The sequence below is a fragment of the Spinacia oleracea genome, chromosome 2, assembly GCF_020520425.1.
Source record: "Spinacia oleracea cultivar Varoflay chromosome 2, BTI_SOV_V1, whole genome shotgun sequence".
NCBI classification, from domain to species: domain Eukaryota; kingdom Viridiplantae; phylum Streptophyta; class Magnoliopsida; order Caryophyllales; family Amaranthaceae; genus Spinacia; species Spinacia oleracea.
Genome location: NC_079488.1, coordinates 77150641 through 77167814, shown reverse-complemented (window position 1 = coordinate 77167814; position 17174 = coordinate 77150641). Strand labels below are relative to the sequence as shown.

General features: G+C 35.8%; 1 pseudogene; it reads left to right on the top strand.

Moving 5' to 3' along the window:
- Window positions 1-429: 429 nt before the first annotated feature.
- LOC130467556 (probable CoA ligase CCL7) lies at window positions 430-3647 on the top strand (annotated as a pseudogene).
- Window positions 3648-17174: the final 13527 nt, after the last annotated feature.

Here is a 17174-nt window from a genome sequence, read left to right as displayed (position 1 = left end):
CATTTACTAGATAACTAAATATGCCCTTTCTGCCTATGTTATCTCGACATATTTGATTCTCATGAACATAGATCTCATGTAGCTTTTTGGCCAACAAATCAAACAAAATTAACTGTAACTCAAAGCAATAAAACTCCAATCAAAAGAGGGATATTTGACACTTTTGCAAACCATGCGCCTTCACGTTCTCAACACATTCCTGCCTCCGCCATTGCTCACTTCTCCACGGGCGCACCACTTTTAGCGCGCGCTCTCTCTATATATAACTTGGTCGATCATTTCTATAACCTTATAATATAAGTAAAATAACCAAAATTCGAAGTCTTTAATTAACACAATATAATTAATCTCCAATATATCTTTACTTCTAATTATTTTTATTAAGTCCAAACTTCTTCAAAGATTCTCCCTCGGTCACTAAACTAAAACATGGTGTCTAAGCTAAGTCTAGTTCTTGGTTTATGGTGCATGGTCATGCATGCGGATATTCACAATAATCACATTGATCATGTCGATGTTGTGTGTAGAGAAGCGGATGGTATCCTCTTTAAGGCCATGGAACCCGATGGTGATGATGACGATGATGATGCTACGTATGATTATGCTCCTGCTGCATGAAGAATATCATCGAGGAGTCATGGTGCTAGAGTAATTACTTATGTTATCAATGATATTTCCGTAGCTAGCTACTTACTAGATCAACCACTAATTAAAAACCCTAACACCCTAGTTTGCTAGCTAGGATTATATATGCTTAGACTAGAGATAAAAGATAACGAAAATGATAAAACCCTAGACAGGCAAATAGGAGTGTACTATATTCAGTTTAGTTGCTACTTGCCATATTATGGCCTAGCTTGCATTGTATATGCCTCTATACGGATCAATCTTATACGGAGTATATGATAAGAAGTATTTCATTTCAATGTAGCTGCATGCACCATTTTGACTTTTATGTTTGTCACCATTTCATAGTCTTGACCATTCATATCTCTAGCTTTTATTTAGTTAACAAAACTAAAAACCAAAATATGAAACCACGTAATAAATGAAGTACGTAGTTTCTAGTTTTTCGTTGTCAGTTTTCAAACTCAACGTGATGTCGTGATTACTATAGATATAACTATCTTTTGGTTTAATTATATATGATTCAATCTAAATCATATGCCTTTCAAAACCACAAACTTGAAACGGGTAGTGATATCGAATGAGCCTTAAAATTGTTATGTTTTAATGTATACATTATTGAGGCAAATCCTAGTAATCTAAGACCCTGTTCTTTTTGCTTTGTTTTCAATTCCAGACGGAGATGATGACGGCGATGTAGTTTACGATTTAATCGAAGTAATCCTCAACAAAGCTAATTAACTTTAAACTAGTTGCAAAGTATCATGCCGCAGGGGCAAAATCGTAAACTACATCGCCGTCATCATCTCCGTCACCTTCTAACGTTGTTAGCCGTGCTTTTTCGTCAAAAACGACCTTCAAATCATCATCATGCCTTTTGCAACGTGTTGTTGACTCCATAACCATGAAAACAACTAAGGGAAATGCAATTGATATACGGAGTAGTGAGTTAAAAATGAAAGATAATTAATAAAAATAGCCTTAATTTTTGGACAACTTTTTGATTTGATGCGGAGAATAATAATGAAGAAGATCGTTAATTAATGCTTTATGTGTATATATATAAAAGGAGAAAAAGGGAAGTAAAAAGTAACGTATGATGTGCCGAAGGTATCCACGTGAGAATGAAGGGAAGACTTGCAAGAGAGTGTGCATGGCAAATCCCAACCACGTACCTTGCAATGTAAGCCCTTTCCTACATACGTTTGTGTTCACATAAATCGACAATTAGGAGAGAGTATCACTTGTGATTGATTCTTGGGATGATTGTGACATTTGCGGCTCTCTTTGCATAATTCTCCAAAAGAATCATCCCTTGGTGCACCCGCTTTAGATACACTGTTAGGGGAACTAAGGAGGAAATAGAAGTCCACGAACAAAGCTCATGTGAGATTTTATCCTAAAATCAATTGACAATAGGAGGAGTAACCCACTTAGGAACTAGCTAGAAATTATTTGCTTCATCTTCCGATATGGAACACAATACCCACACTTACTTTTTAACAAATCCCCCCTTAAGTGAAAGTTACCCCCACTAGTGGAAAAAACCCCTGTTGTAGCCCCCTTGTTGAGGGGGGCGTATATAAGTGAGCCTCAATAACCACTTAGTCAACGCGGGTCAAAAGTTTAACTAACAGGTTGGGGCGGGCTTTTGTTATGTTCGCTTCTATAGACCCTGTTGAAGGGGGCTTTATGTTGCCCGCCTCAATAGGTAGCATCCTGTTGAAGGGGGCTTCGTTTTGTTCGCTTCAATAGATATTCACAAAACAAAATTTAAAACAATTGAGTTACTCTCACCAATAACACGTACAAATCTCTTCAAATCTCTATTCGAACAAATCAATTGCAAGAACCTTCCAACGCTTCTGCCGGCTCCTCACCGCGCGGCTCCACCACCACCTTCCTCGACTCCTCTTCCATAACAGTCGCCGCCGACCGTCGTCTTTCTAGCTATCTCGGTTGACTCTGTTTCACACAGTGACGCAATATATCTGTCAAGGTTAGTTTATAATTGATTCTTGTTTTGCTTGTTCTTAAAATTCAGTTTCTCTTCAATTAGTTGAGCATAATGAGTTGATTATGCAGAGAATTTAGGCTAATGTTCCAATATTTGATGAATTTACAAATTAGGGTTTGATATTTGTGGTTTTTCTAGTTCAGTTACAAAATAGAAGTTAGGTTAATTTTTTGTGGTTTTTCTAGTTCAGATAAATTTTTGTAGGGTTCAACTTGATTAGAAGTTAGGTATTTTCTAACTGAGTGATCGAATAATTAGTATTATTAGCCCCAAATTCTATCCAATACCTTGTAATTTTTCTGGGTGTTATTGCAGTTGGTGCAATTGCAACTACTGTGAATCCAATATATAGAGTTTCAGAGATTAAGAAACAAGTTGATGATTGTAAGCCCAAATTAGTTGTCACAGTTCCAGAACTTTGGGACAAGTTAAGGGTCTTAATATGTCTGCTTTGATTCTAGGGTCTAAGGGAAAAGGGGTTTTAAATTCGAGTTCTAAAGTTGTATATTTCAATGATTTGGTTAATGGGTCTACTGTGGAATTTCAAAAGGTTTTGATAAAACAAAGTGATACTGCTGCATTGTTCTATTCATCTGGTACAACTGGTATCAGTAAAGGTGTTATACTAACTCATGAGAATTTCATTGCTGCGTCTTTGATGATGACAAGTGATCAAGAATTCAAGGGCGAAACCGATGATGTGTTCTTGTGTGTGGTTCCTATGTTTCATGTGTTTGGACTGGCTTTGATTTTGTATGCTCAATTGCAGAAAGGATATACAGTTGTTAGTATGGCTAAGTTTGATTTCGAGTTGATGTTAAAAGCTATTGAGAAGTATAAGATTACTAGATTGTGGGTTGTTCCTCCAATTATGCTTGCATTGGCTAAGCATGGTGCTGTCAAGAAATATGATATTTCATCTTTGAAGCGGATTGGTTCTGGGGCTGCGCCTTTGGGGAAGGAGATGATGCAGAGTGTTCTAACACTATGCCTCCGGCTATGATAGTTCAGGTATATTGAACTACATTTCTCTTTCATCATTTTTAAAGAATTGTTTATGATGTTTTCTGTCACATTCTTAATGAGTATGAAATGGTTTCTAACAATTCTCTATCTTTTAATGGCCTGAAAAAGAGGAAATTTCCTTTGAATATTCCCATGATACATTATTTATTGTTTATTTAGTAGAGTAATTCTTGTTATTCTTTGACTTCACTTGATTTTGTTATATTTTATGATTCTTTTTCCTACAAGAATATTAACAACTCTGAATCTATGCATACTAGTTGCACACGTCAAGATTCTTCATGAATAGTGTAATTCTATAAAACAAAGGTCAACGAAGTATGTGATTGCTTTGATAAATAAAAAGATTCAATATTTTTGTTTAGACATTATCTTTTTCAATTTCACAAGGGATCTCAAGTAGTCAAGTGTTCCCTTGTTTTTTTTATTTTTTTAACAGGTCAAGTGTTCCCTTGTAGAATAGATATTTGACTTAATCCCCGTATAACTTTCGCAGTTAGCAACTTAGCACCTGACGTTGTCCTGTTGATGAAATATTGAAATTATAGACGTCTAGGCTTTTTATGACGGTGAATGATCATGAATTCGTGGATGATAATACTCTTAAGATTTGATAATTGGAAGTAGAGTATCTACCGCAGCTTGTTACTTATTAATGGAACTGACTAGTATTACTTTACGGATGTACTTTCGCGTCTTGGTTAGCGCTTGCGGGTTTATTTGGTAAACTGTTCTCTGATACGACTCACATTGTGCCTTTCAGGGGTACGGTATGACAGGAACATGTGGAGTCATCTCTATAGAACACCCAAGACTAGGTGGTCGACATTCTGGCTCAACTGGAATGTTGGTTGCAGGTATTGAGCTCAGATAATTAAAGTAGATACATCCTAAGCAACTGGGTGAAATATGGGTCCGCGTAATATGATGAAAGGTAATGATTAGTTTTACTGTTTTTCCCATTGAAAAAGGACTTTATACACATTTTCCTTATCATATTCGTTTGCGTAGACTGAAGATTATTAGTAAGCATTTTACTCTGAGCTGCTTTGATCCTAGGAAAGTTACTATCATGTTTATGATCTGAAACCTTAAATGGTAGGTTTACAGAATTGTGTGATTTATGCCGGGAAGCTATAAATAAAACTATGTTTAGAAGCTAGGCAGTTTCCGAAAAATAATATGTTTACAGTCTAGCTCTTGTTCTTGGAAAGCTGTACATGCAACTAATATTTGGTTATACAGTAGTGTATACTTTAGGTCAAAAAATGAAGCTTTGAGATGGATAGAACCAGCGTTTACACAGAAGAAAAAGTGAAGTTGTGGACAAATAATAGTTTTACAAGTTTAATCGCATTTATTTGCAAATGCATTAATATTAATGGCCTTAGATAATTGTTGCGATGAGATAAGGTGAAGCACAATGTTGTTCTGTTTTCTGTTTTGGTTATAGTTTCCCAACGTAGTACTCATTATTGTGTCATTTGCAGGTTACTTTAATAATCCACAAGCCACCAAGTCGACTATTGATAATCAAGGCTGGGTACATACAGGAGATCTTGGGTACTTCGATGATGAAGGGCAGCTTTATGTGGTTGACAGGCTGAAAGAGCTCATCAAATACAAGGGTTTTCAGGTGTTTGTTCTTGCATGAGCATATTTTGAATAATAGCATAATTAGCATCCTGTTTTTATTTCTGATTTCTGTGGTTCGGTTCCTAGAACATGAAATGGTAAATAGAATGCTATGCATTACCAGAATTGTACAATATGTTTATTTAACCTGGCGGTGTTAGTTCCTGAGACATGGATGATTATCAGGAATTTCCATGAAATCCAAGCATACATCCGTGCATCTAAAAATATAGACACTTATTCTGATTTTAGCATTAAGAACTAAGTGAAAGAACACAATTTAGAGCTAAAATGGTATTTCCGCTCCCAACTTTGAACTAAACAACCTAAGGATTCATTTGATTCTTATTACATGACTAATATGCATTATTTTAACTTTCTAAAACTCATTCGAATCTATTTATGCACATTTAAGGCTCATTGGGTCGTTATAGGTCATATTTAGAGCTAAAATGACATTTCCGCTCCCAACTTTGAACTAAAGAACCTAAGGATTCATTTGATTCTTATTACATGACTAATATGCATAGTTTTAACTTTCTAAAACTCATTCTAATCTATTTATGCACATTTAAGGCTCATTGGGTCGTTATAGGTCATATTTAGAGCTAAAATGACATTTCCGCTCCCAACTTTGAACTAAAGAACCTAAGGACTCATTTGATTCTTATTACATGACTAATATGCATATTGTTAACTTTCTAAAACTCATTCTAATCTACGTATGCACATTTAAGGCTCATTGGGTCGTTATAGGTCATATTTAGAGCTAAAATGACATTTCCGCTCCCAACTTTGAACTAAAGAACCTAAGGACTCATTTGATTCTTATTACATGACTAATATGCATAGTTTTAACTTTCTAAAACTCATTCAAATCTATTTATACACATTTAAGGCTCATCAGGTCGTTATAGGTCAACAACGTACTTAATTATCTCTATAGTCTGCAACTATATCTTTTAATTTTATGCTTCAATGGAATGTAAAGACAATATCGTGAGTGTAAACTTTGGTACTCATATATATTTTCCTTCCATGCAACTTGCAGGCTAGGGATCGAGTCGATTGGAAGAAAGTCAACACGACCTTACTTAAGGTTTGTAATGCATGATCTAAAGGCACCTAAGTGGCTGGATTAGAGACATTTGTTAGATTAGCTCTCTAGCCTTTTGTCTTTAGTTGTTAATATTAGTTGTAATTTGTTAGACTAGCTAGGTGTTTAAAAATTGTAAACATACGTACTATATATACGCTTTGCTCTCTTGGGTTAATATAAATGAAGTTAATGTAATGATTTATTTATCAAAGATAAGCAGATTCATACCTTTGCTATTTTGGTGTTGATTGGGTACAGGTTTCAATACTCAATGGAGTATATATCTAGTTGTGGTTATTGCCGCCTATTTTATATTTTAAAAGAATTTGGAAAAAAAAATTAATGTTGTTGAAGGGGGCTTTTAATGTACGCCTCAACAACATATGAATTTATGGCGCAAAAATAAGGACCTGTTGAGGGGGGCATTTAAGAAGTGAGCCTCAACAGAGGAGGCTGTTGAGGCGGGCTTCTTAAATGCCCCCCTCAACAGGTCCTTATTTTTCGCGTTTCTGTAGAGGTTGTTGAGGCGGGCTTTTGAAAGCCCCCCACAACAGATCACCTGTTGAGGCGAACAAAGCCCGCCTCAACAGATCACTGAGCTGTTGAAGCTACGTCTGTCGCAGCGGGCCTTGTTCGCCTCAATAAACCCAAAATGCCCCCCTCAACAGGTATTTTTTCCACTAGTGCCCCTCTTGAACGGAACGGGCTAAAGCACCAAAACGCTAGTCGCTTGGGAGATACCAATAGACGGGCGATAACCGAAACAAGCCCACTGCATAGAAAATGGTGTTTAATAGATGGTGCAATAGCCCAACTAATCGAAAACCTAAGCTAGCTGATACCAATTTGTTATAACATAAGCAAGAATGATAATCACGAACGTAAATAAAGAACACGGAGATTTAACATATATGGTTCACTAATAACAATGTGTTAGCTACGTACACGAGCAAAGGAGAGAAAAGTTTATTGATATTGGGGAGTACATATCATATAATACAAATACATAGGTTCTGACCTGATAATTAAGTTACAGAGTTAATTTATATACGGAGTAGTACTCTCCAAATAGATATATACCCAGAAAAATAGGTCCAAACAGATAACCCTAACCAGCTCGATCAAAATGCGAGATCCGTGTATTATGTTGTTCCAAGGAAAACTTAGCCGATTCAATATACATAAAATATTCTAACAATCACGGTGTCCAACTAATTAGGGTTAATTAGCTATTGAATTCCCATCTTATGGAGTACGAAAGATCGATCTAATATTTGCGCCCTTTCAGACGAGTATCACTGCATTTTTGAAGTGTACATATATACTCGAATAGTGTATTGTACGTATATGTTCTTTGGGTATCAACAATATGTTCTTTGTATTTGAACTATATGCTCGTTTAAAAACAGAGTGCACAATAAGCATTATGCACTCGGGTGCATAAACTATATTTTGGTACGTTACTATACTATTTCTTCTAGGCTAATGAGAATTCATTAGTTTGACCCAGAAAATTACAATAGGGCAATCTTTTAAAGACGGAGCGAGTATATGAGAAACAATACCGTTGTAGTGGTGAAAGTGATAAAAGAGTGAAAAATCAAATGCACCATGCATACCCAAAAGATTTAAAAGTACCAAGAAACAATATCAACATCTAAGAAAAAGCAATGTTAATATCTACTTAAATTCACTATGGAGAATAAGTATAAAAGGGTTCGAATATAATCAAACCTTACAACATTCAACAACACCATATATATATATACAAGCAAGCTTGACATTCGATATACACACTCCCACTAAGCATTTCCTTCACTTCCACGAGCATAACTTGCGCAACTTACGTTACATTACGCGGTGGCGGCGACACACTATTATCTACTTTTATACGATCTCTATATAAAGCTTTCAATGTCGTCCTTGATAATTAGCTCATCGATCAATCCTCCTTTGATTACAAAATCTCCTAGGAAATTAAATTTCCATTTTTAGAAAGTTATACACTTATACGTAGTATTTTAATTACTACTACGTAACATTTATCATCAATTAATGGCAATTTTCCTGAGAAAAGTCCAAGATCATAAGGAAGATGGTAATATTATTAACCATGTCAAATGCGGTCCGGCTGTGACTCGTGCAGTATTCGAAGGAGATGATGATGACGACGATGATGCACCCTATGATTATGCACCAGCTGCTTGATTAATAGCTTAATTAATTTTAGTTAATTAGTTTAATCCTATTTTAACTTTGTAATTTTTTGGTTCTACTTTTAAGAAAGTGAGATAGTTTTGACAATTAACAACTTTTGTTTTGCATTATTCAATTGAATTTACTTTTTTGGATCTCTTTTACGCGGGTTATGTTTTTTCTCTTTTTCAACTAACTACTTTTGTTTCGTATTATTCAATGGAAGGAACGACGATTATAATTAAACTATACTTGAGGTTAATGTGGGATATTATTACATTCATCTTAATGAATGTTTTTTTAATATTAACTTTTTGTAACTTTTACTTATTACTACCTTCGTTTTATTAAGTTCTTTCCGCTTTGGAAAATATGTCCAACAATCAAAACTTTGACTATAAATTTTCACTATTATATCTATTAAAAATTATCATGAGTTATCTTGTTATATTTTTCTCGAAATGTATTTTATAAATAACAAATTTTAAAAAAAATTTGCCTTACAAAATTGGATATATTAACGGTCAAACATTGTACCAGAGTCCGTGCAAATAGTAAGTGTAAAGATTTTTTGAAACGAGATAGTACTCCCTCCATTCCTAAATGATCTTCCTATTTGGTGTTTGGGGTGGAAAATAAGAAAATGGAATCTTGTAATGATTGGGTGTAAGAGTAATGATTGGGTGTAAGAGTAAATATTAAATAAATGAAGAAAAGTAATAAAAAAATGAAGGAGAGAGAAGATATTTTTATTAAAGTAATAAAAAAATCATAAAAGTGGGGTTGGGTGGGTGAATGGAGAAATGTGAATGAATTAAATAAGGGATGGTGGAGAAATTTATGGTTGTCCAAAAATAGAAACAGGAAGATCAAATAGGAACGACATTTATAGAAACAGGAAGATAAAAAAGGAATGGAGGGAGTAATAACTAAATATATTAATTGTTCAAATTATGAATTGACAAGCGTGAAAAAAATATACAATTTATAATTAACATTAAGTTTTGTCGTGTGAGGGCATCTTTGAATTAATTAACTAGTTTTTGGGCTCGGACGATGCCCCAGGTTAGTACATTAATGACATTTACATTTAATTATATATTTTTCTTTTGCAATGGTAACATCAAACATCTAATAGTTTAGTGGTGAAAGCTTTGATGTTTAAACTCAAGGTCAAGGGTTCATGTAAACTTTCTTATAAACGTCTTTTAATATATAGTATAGATTAATTAATAAATTACAATTTTGCAACTTAATTGTTAATCTAATCTTTCACGTGAGATGGATATTTTGTGCGATAACAATTGTCGACTTACAAAGTTACGATTTGCGTTTCTAATTAACAATCTGATGAAATTGAATCTCAACCAAACTTCAGACAACGGAAGAATTAAATAATATAATACTAATATGAGATTTACATAATTATATATACTTAAATTTTCAGGGGTCGAACTAAAAATACGCTACATTTTGGGAAAAAAATTAAAAATACGTTGTACATTTTTTTACAGGTTTTCAAGGTGAATTTCCCACCAACTCCACTAACTTGTATATATACACGCGTTTGACTTGTGACTTTATATATACTACATTACTATGTACTCCCTCCGTCTCTTTTTGTTTTTTACGTTTGATGTTTTTCACGCGATTTAACGATTATTTAATGTGCATGCATTGAGATTCCTCTACTTTTTTTATTTAAACAAGAAAAATTACGTTTATTTATAATGTTTTCACTTTTATCAAAAATCTGACATTGGGAAAATGAGAAATATTTAATGTCAAATGGATTTAATTGGTTAAAATAATATTTGGGCACAAATTTTGATAGAATATTAATGCATTATGTGACAATATAAAAAGGAAATGTAAATAACAAAATGAAACACTACAAATGGAATACGTAAAAAAACAAAAAGAGACGGAGGGAGTACAAAGTATATGATCAATGATATAATATGCCATTTGACCATTTAATTTCCAGTCAAAACTTGCCTTCACAAGACACAAGTCGCAAAGATCGATCATTATGCCCCAACGTCACATCGTAACATGTAGACATGAAACACTACCGAAGGCATCTACTCAAAAGGAATGACCATATCACCTTAATAAGTAATTAAACAGCAGATCGATGAACATATTCCTCATTTTTATTCCAACCGTATTTTTTATGGTCCCTATTTTCTGCATAAATATAGCTTTTCATCAATTCTAATGGCCAATCCCAGGGCCGTCTCCGGCAATTTAGTGGCCCTGTGCTAAGTTTATAACTAAAGTCCATATGAGGCCCTAAAAAATCAAACAACAATTACATAAAAATTATAGCAATAAAACCATTAAGAGTAAGATAAATGCAACCTGGATCTTGATTGAATGCTATAAAAAAAAACTTGAGTTCTTCCAATGACGATTTTACCCTTTTTGAATTGAAAAAAATTGAAATTGTGGATATTGATACATGAGAGATCTTGATCCATTTATAAATATATGAAAATATATCTGTAGAACATCATAATTTTAGGTGGGTTTTTATAGAAATGAATTAAATGGAATGAAAAAAAATTGAGATCTTCATGACCGTACTTTTTGTAATTGCCGAAAAAGAAGAAATAAATAATGGAGTTATGAGAATTAATTATTTTGAAAATTGAATCATGGGAAAATAGAGAATTTGAAGAGTTTTGAGTTTTGCGATTTCCTTTTGTTTGTTACAGAGAATCAGAGAGTCTCATGGGGAAGCCAAGAAAGAAGAAGGGTTTAATTCTTTTTTTTAAAGCTTAAACAGCAGTTTAACATTTTTGGGCCCTTAAATTTGGGGGCCCTGTGCCATAGATCCGGCCAGACCTCCCTATGGCCGGGCCTGGCCAATCCCTTAGATTACCTACGTGTCGCTGAGTTGTCCTCCGAGTTACTTACATGGCCAGACCGTATGATGCCACATATGACTACCACTTGGGGTATGTATCCACTTCAGAATTCGACTTGCTGTTGGCGGATGTTACCGTCAATATGCGGAAGAATAATCATATAGGAAGTATAACACGTTCCCTGTAATGCATGGTGCGAGGAATCGGAACATAATGCTAGCTAAACCCTAGTAGCTAGGCTAGTACGTATACCAAATGTGATGATGAATTGATGACTGGAGAGACGACTATGATTTTTGCATCGTCCAAATAATTTGTGGTGATGACGATCATGATGAATGTTTTTGTGATGCACTCGTTACGTTATCCAGAACATCCAACGGCAATAATTACACTAACAATAAAATACTACTACTGTCAATGACGTGTCGACCTGGTTAAAGGTTAAGAACTTAAGATTAAGGGCTTGTGTATGATAGGTCATATGTTCAAATCTTGTCTCCCCTCATAGTACCACTAGTACGTACTCCGTATAAGGTATGCCACAAATTAAAAGATGTAATTTGAACTCTTAAATAATCAACTAATTATGATTTCGCTTCAGACCGATTCCACCTATTTCCACATATATAAATAAAACATATTTTCAATTATGTAACCATGCAAAGCACGTGCCTAATCTTTTATCAGACTACTTGACAAATTTACTTAACTATCTATCAGGCATAAACTATCGTTTCATACTTTCATGCACTGTTCTATACCCGCGGGATAGGATTTGATAACACGACATATTGGCTGTGTTTGGTAACAAGCGGATACACCAGCGTTTAGTGGATTGATGGAAAATTTAGAGGTTTGACCGGTCAATCCACTAATTGGGGTGTTTGGTAAACAAAGATTTGTATGAGCGGATTTTGCCTAAACCTCCATTTTAGAATACGCTCCAAATACCAACGTTTTGAGAAGGAGGATTTTGTATTATTGCTGAATTACCATTCATGCCCATAATTTTGAAAGGCCGTTGAAGTTAACTACTCATCTCAGAAAATATATGGAAATGAGAAATTCACAAATTCCAGAAACATCATTGGAGCATATAATTGACGATAACCTAAATTCATATAATGCATATGAATAAAAATTGAGGGAAATTTTCTTTTATTTCAATGGTTGTAATTCTTTTATGAATAAAAAAAAATGAGGAAAAACAAATATCTGTAGACGAAAAATTCGTTTACTGATTGCCAAAAAATCCCAATAAAAAACAATTACAAGTGAAATACATGAAAAAGTTATTATTTTAGAAATAACATGAAGGTCACAGACTACAATTGCTTCTCCTACCTCCAATTTCTGTTGCATATTGAGTTCCATTGTAATTACCATGAAAAATGCTTGGAATGAAATCTGATTTGTAATCATTAATATTTTTGGAAATAAAATAATGGAGAATTTCAAGAGGAGATGGGGAGATGAAGATGATCAAGAGTAATTAACGGAAATTTGAGGAGGTTAAAAGTTGGGAATTTTGATGGTGGGTTTTTGAACAAATTGAGCAAAAATGGAAGAGTGTGGGTTTTTCTTTTGGGCGATGGAAATAAGGCCGTGGGAGAAGGTGGGTTCTTTTTCTTTTTTTTTTTTCTCTTTTGTGATTTTTTTGCCTTTTTAGGTATATGGGTTATCTTTATTTTTGAAATTATTCTTAGGCCCTATTTGGTTCATTATTAGTAAAGGAAAGGAAGAAAAAAGAAAGGAGGGGAAAAGAAAGGAAAAGAAGGGAAGGGAAAGTGATTTAATTTTCCTGTGTTTGGTTTAAAGGAAAGAAAGGAAGAGAAGGAAAAAGAAATATAAATGATAGCTTTTAATTTTCTCTTTCCTTCCGAATTCCTCCAATTTTGGGAGGAAAGGAAAGTGAAAATTTTATAAAGGAGCTTTCCTTCCAATTCCCTTCCTTTCCTTTCACTTCCCATATAATTATTTGTATCAAATACAGGAAATCTTATTTTAACTTTCCTTTCTTTTCTTTTCCTTCCAATTCTTCCCAACCAAATAAGCCTTAGAGAAGGTGGAAAAAGGTGATTATATACTTCTTTGTTTTGTGATTAATAAATGTGTAATTTATAGCAACTGACAACTCTTTACATTTCAAGCAAAAATAAAAAAAATGTTACAAAAGACCAATGTCTATAATTGTCATTTTGCACAATAAAATGGTAAAAAATCTTTAAGAAACCTCTAATTGTTACCAAACACATTTATATAATCAGCTAGTCAAATCCACAGTCAAATCTGCTAAACAAAAAGGTAATCAGCTAACTGCTAATGTGAACAGTAAACAGCTAAACGCTAACCTCTAGTTACCAAACAGGGCCATTATACGAAATTTTTTACTAACTATATCGGGTCACCTTTCACAAGAATATGGCAAGACAATATTCGACAGTTTACATCAAAACAGAACAATGAAATTAGAGAAATTTAGGAACAGATGAAGGTAGTATATATTTGTGATAGCTAAACATCAGCGACTCGTGGGCGAAAATTAACTAACAACACAATTTATGATGTCATTTTCAACAACAAAAAAAACAATTAAAAATACCCCAGAAAGCCGAAAAGTGCAAAATACCAAAAGAATCTAGCTACTCAAAAGATAACTCATGCTATATCACTTGATATAGCGAACAAAGAATATAATCTTACATCTTATTTTTCTACTTTAATTTGGCTTGCATTTTAAGGCCTGAGTTCGACCCTAGCTTCCACTCACCTACGTACCCAAAACCGAACCAATGTGTCGCTGAGCTGTCCGATACAATATTACGTGGTTGAACCATGTAGCGCCACGTAGATACGCCACATGGACTATACACGTACTTGAGGCTTTGGCAAATGGCAATGCACATTCCATAAGAGCATCACCCACTCTCTCGTGTGTTACCTTGTGCCTTAGCATATCTGGTTTTTATGTGGCGTTTTGTCCATCTATTTATAACAATCGTATTAAACATTACCCAACAAATTAAGGGCAACTCACATATATATCATCAAAAGCTAAGCTAACATTAAAAGCTTGCATGTTTTGAATCAAAATTAAAAGTTACTTATATTGCCTTAATTAGTTCCTACCTAAAAATGACGATTATTTTGATGGTTGTCGATTCGAGGAGCGCGAATTGGAATAGTAGTAATGGTTACGACGATGATTGGAGGCGCTACGACAATGTTTCTCGAAGAAGGGTCGATGAAGATAGCGATGATGATGACGATGATGGAAGTTATGATTTCGCGCCAGCAGCGTAATATGTCTACATGACTTAGCTAGTATAGAGAGAGTTACTTGTTAATTACACACTTTTATTAGTCTTTTTAATTATGTTGATTTTGAGTTCATTAGGGAAAAAAGGGCAAATTTTGTAAAAGTTTTTGTAATACTAGCTAGAAATTTAGTAGCAATAATCACAGTAAAATTGCCTAATGTTAAAAAATAAATAGCTTTTTATATTTGATATCAATATTCCACTCCGACAATCGATTTAATTAGAGCGATTCTAATTTTGTCAAATATTGTGCAATCTCGTATCATTCTCATTAATAACACACGTATATATAGTACAACTCAGTTACCTAAACCTTAGGTACACATTAGGTAACTCACCATAGTTAGGACTCTACAGAATATTCACAGAATAATATCTAATATCTTAACATATCTTAACATCCCCCTCAAGGTGGAGCATGTAGATCTCGAATGCCCATCTTGTGCAAAAAAAACTCAAATTGCGCCTTCCCCAACGCTTTGGTGAAGATATCTGCTAACTGAACCTTCGTCGACACGTACGACGGACTGATGATCCCTTCCTTGATTGCATCTCGAATGAAATGACAATCTGACTCGATGTGTTTTGTCCTTTCATGGAACACCGGATTCTGTGCAATATGCAACGCAGACTGACTGTCGCAATACATCCTCATGCCTTGGTCGTGTGTCACCCCCAAGTCGCGTAGTAGTTGTTTCAACCACTTCAACTCACACGTCAGAGCTGCCATCGACCGATATTCTGCCTCAGCAGACGACCGAGAAACAGTATGCTGTTTCTTGGTCTTCCAAGAAACTGGCGACATACCAAGTGACACAAACCATCCAGTCACCGACCGACGCGTCGTTGGACACCCTGCCCAATCCGAGTCGCACCACCCCTCCAACTGCAACGCACTGTCCGACCGAAGTAGTATACCTTGACCCGGACACTTCTTCAAATATCTCACTACTCGCAAAGCTGCTTCCCAATGTGCCTCCTTTGGTGCTTGCATAAATTGAGATAGGACATGTACAGAGTAGGCAACGTCTGGTCGCGTGACAGCCAAATAAACCAGACGTCCGATCAGACGCCTATACTGCTCACCGTCCGACAGGTCTGGCCCGTCTGCCAATGCCAACCTATGATTCTGTTCCATGGGAAAGTCCACAGGCTTTGCTCCCAACAATCCGGCCTCTGAGATGATGTCGAGGGCATATTTTCTCTGACATACATAGAACCCTTGACTACTTCGTGCCACCTCTAACCCAAGGAAGTACTTCAGAGCCCCGAGGTCTTTCATTTTAAAACACTCCTTCAAGTATGCCTTAAAACTCTCAAGCGCAAACTTGTTATTGCCCGCGATAATCATGTCGTCCACATAAATGAGCACACTCAGCTGCAACGTACCTTTAGACAGAGTAAAGAGCGAATAATCGGACAGCGACTGTCGAAATCCATAGTGCGTCAATGCCGTCGACAACTTCTGGAACCAACATCTAGGTGCTTGTTTCAACCCATACAACGACTTTCTCATTCGACACACTTTGTCAGAGTGATTCTTCTGGAATCCAGGAGGAATCTTCATATAGATCTCTTCCTCCAAGTCACCGTGCAAGAACGCATTGTGGACGTCCATCTGATGCACGTCCCACTGTTTGACAGCTGCGACAGCTAGGAAAGTTCGAACTGTCGCCATCTTCGCGGCGGGAGCAAATGTCTCATTATAATCCAACCCTTCCTCCTGATGATTCCCTAAACATACCAATCGAGCCTTCAGTCTCAACAAATTCCCATCCTCATCACGCTTCTCAGTATACACCCATTTACTCCCCAGTGCTTTCTTCCCTTCCGGTAAATTTTCCAACGTCCATGTCCCCTGTTCCTCCAACGCGTCGATTTCAGCAGCCATTGCCTGACGCCACCCCTCATGCTGCATCGCTTGTTTAAAACTCTTAGGAACTTGCCCTTCTTGTAATGCTGCTATATAATGCCTGTGCTTTGACGAAAAACGCTCATAATTAACAAAATATGTGATAGGATAAGGAGTACCTGAGAGTGATGACGCCGTAGGTGTTTTGTCGGAAGTACTATATTTTTCCCGTATTGTATGTATCACACAGTCTTTCAACTTTGTCGACGGAAACTTCGCACGCTTCCCCCTTCCTAACTCCGTATCCTCCACACACTGCCTTGTCTCACTCTCGTCACTACCCGTCGTCTCCTCTACACCTGTCTGTGAGGAGACGACGTCTGAATCCACTCGACTAGGTGTTTCATGTTGTTGTTCCTCCCTCACAGGCGACGACACTCTCCTGTCGTCACCACTGGTCAATGACACCCCCTCATCAGCTCCCGGAAGCGACAACACTCCCTCAGTATCACCTGTAGGCGGCGAC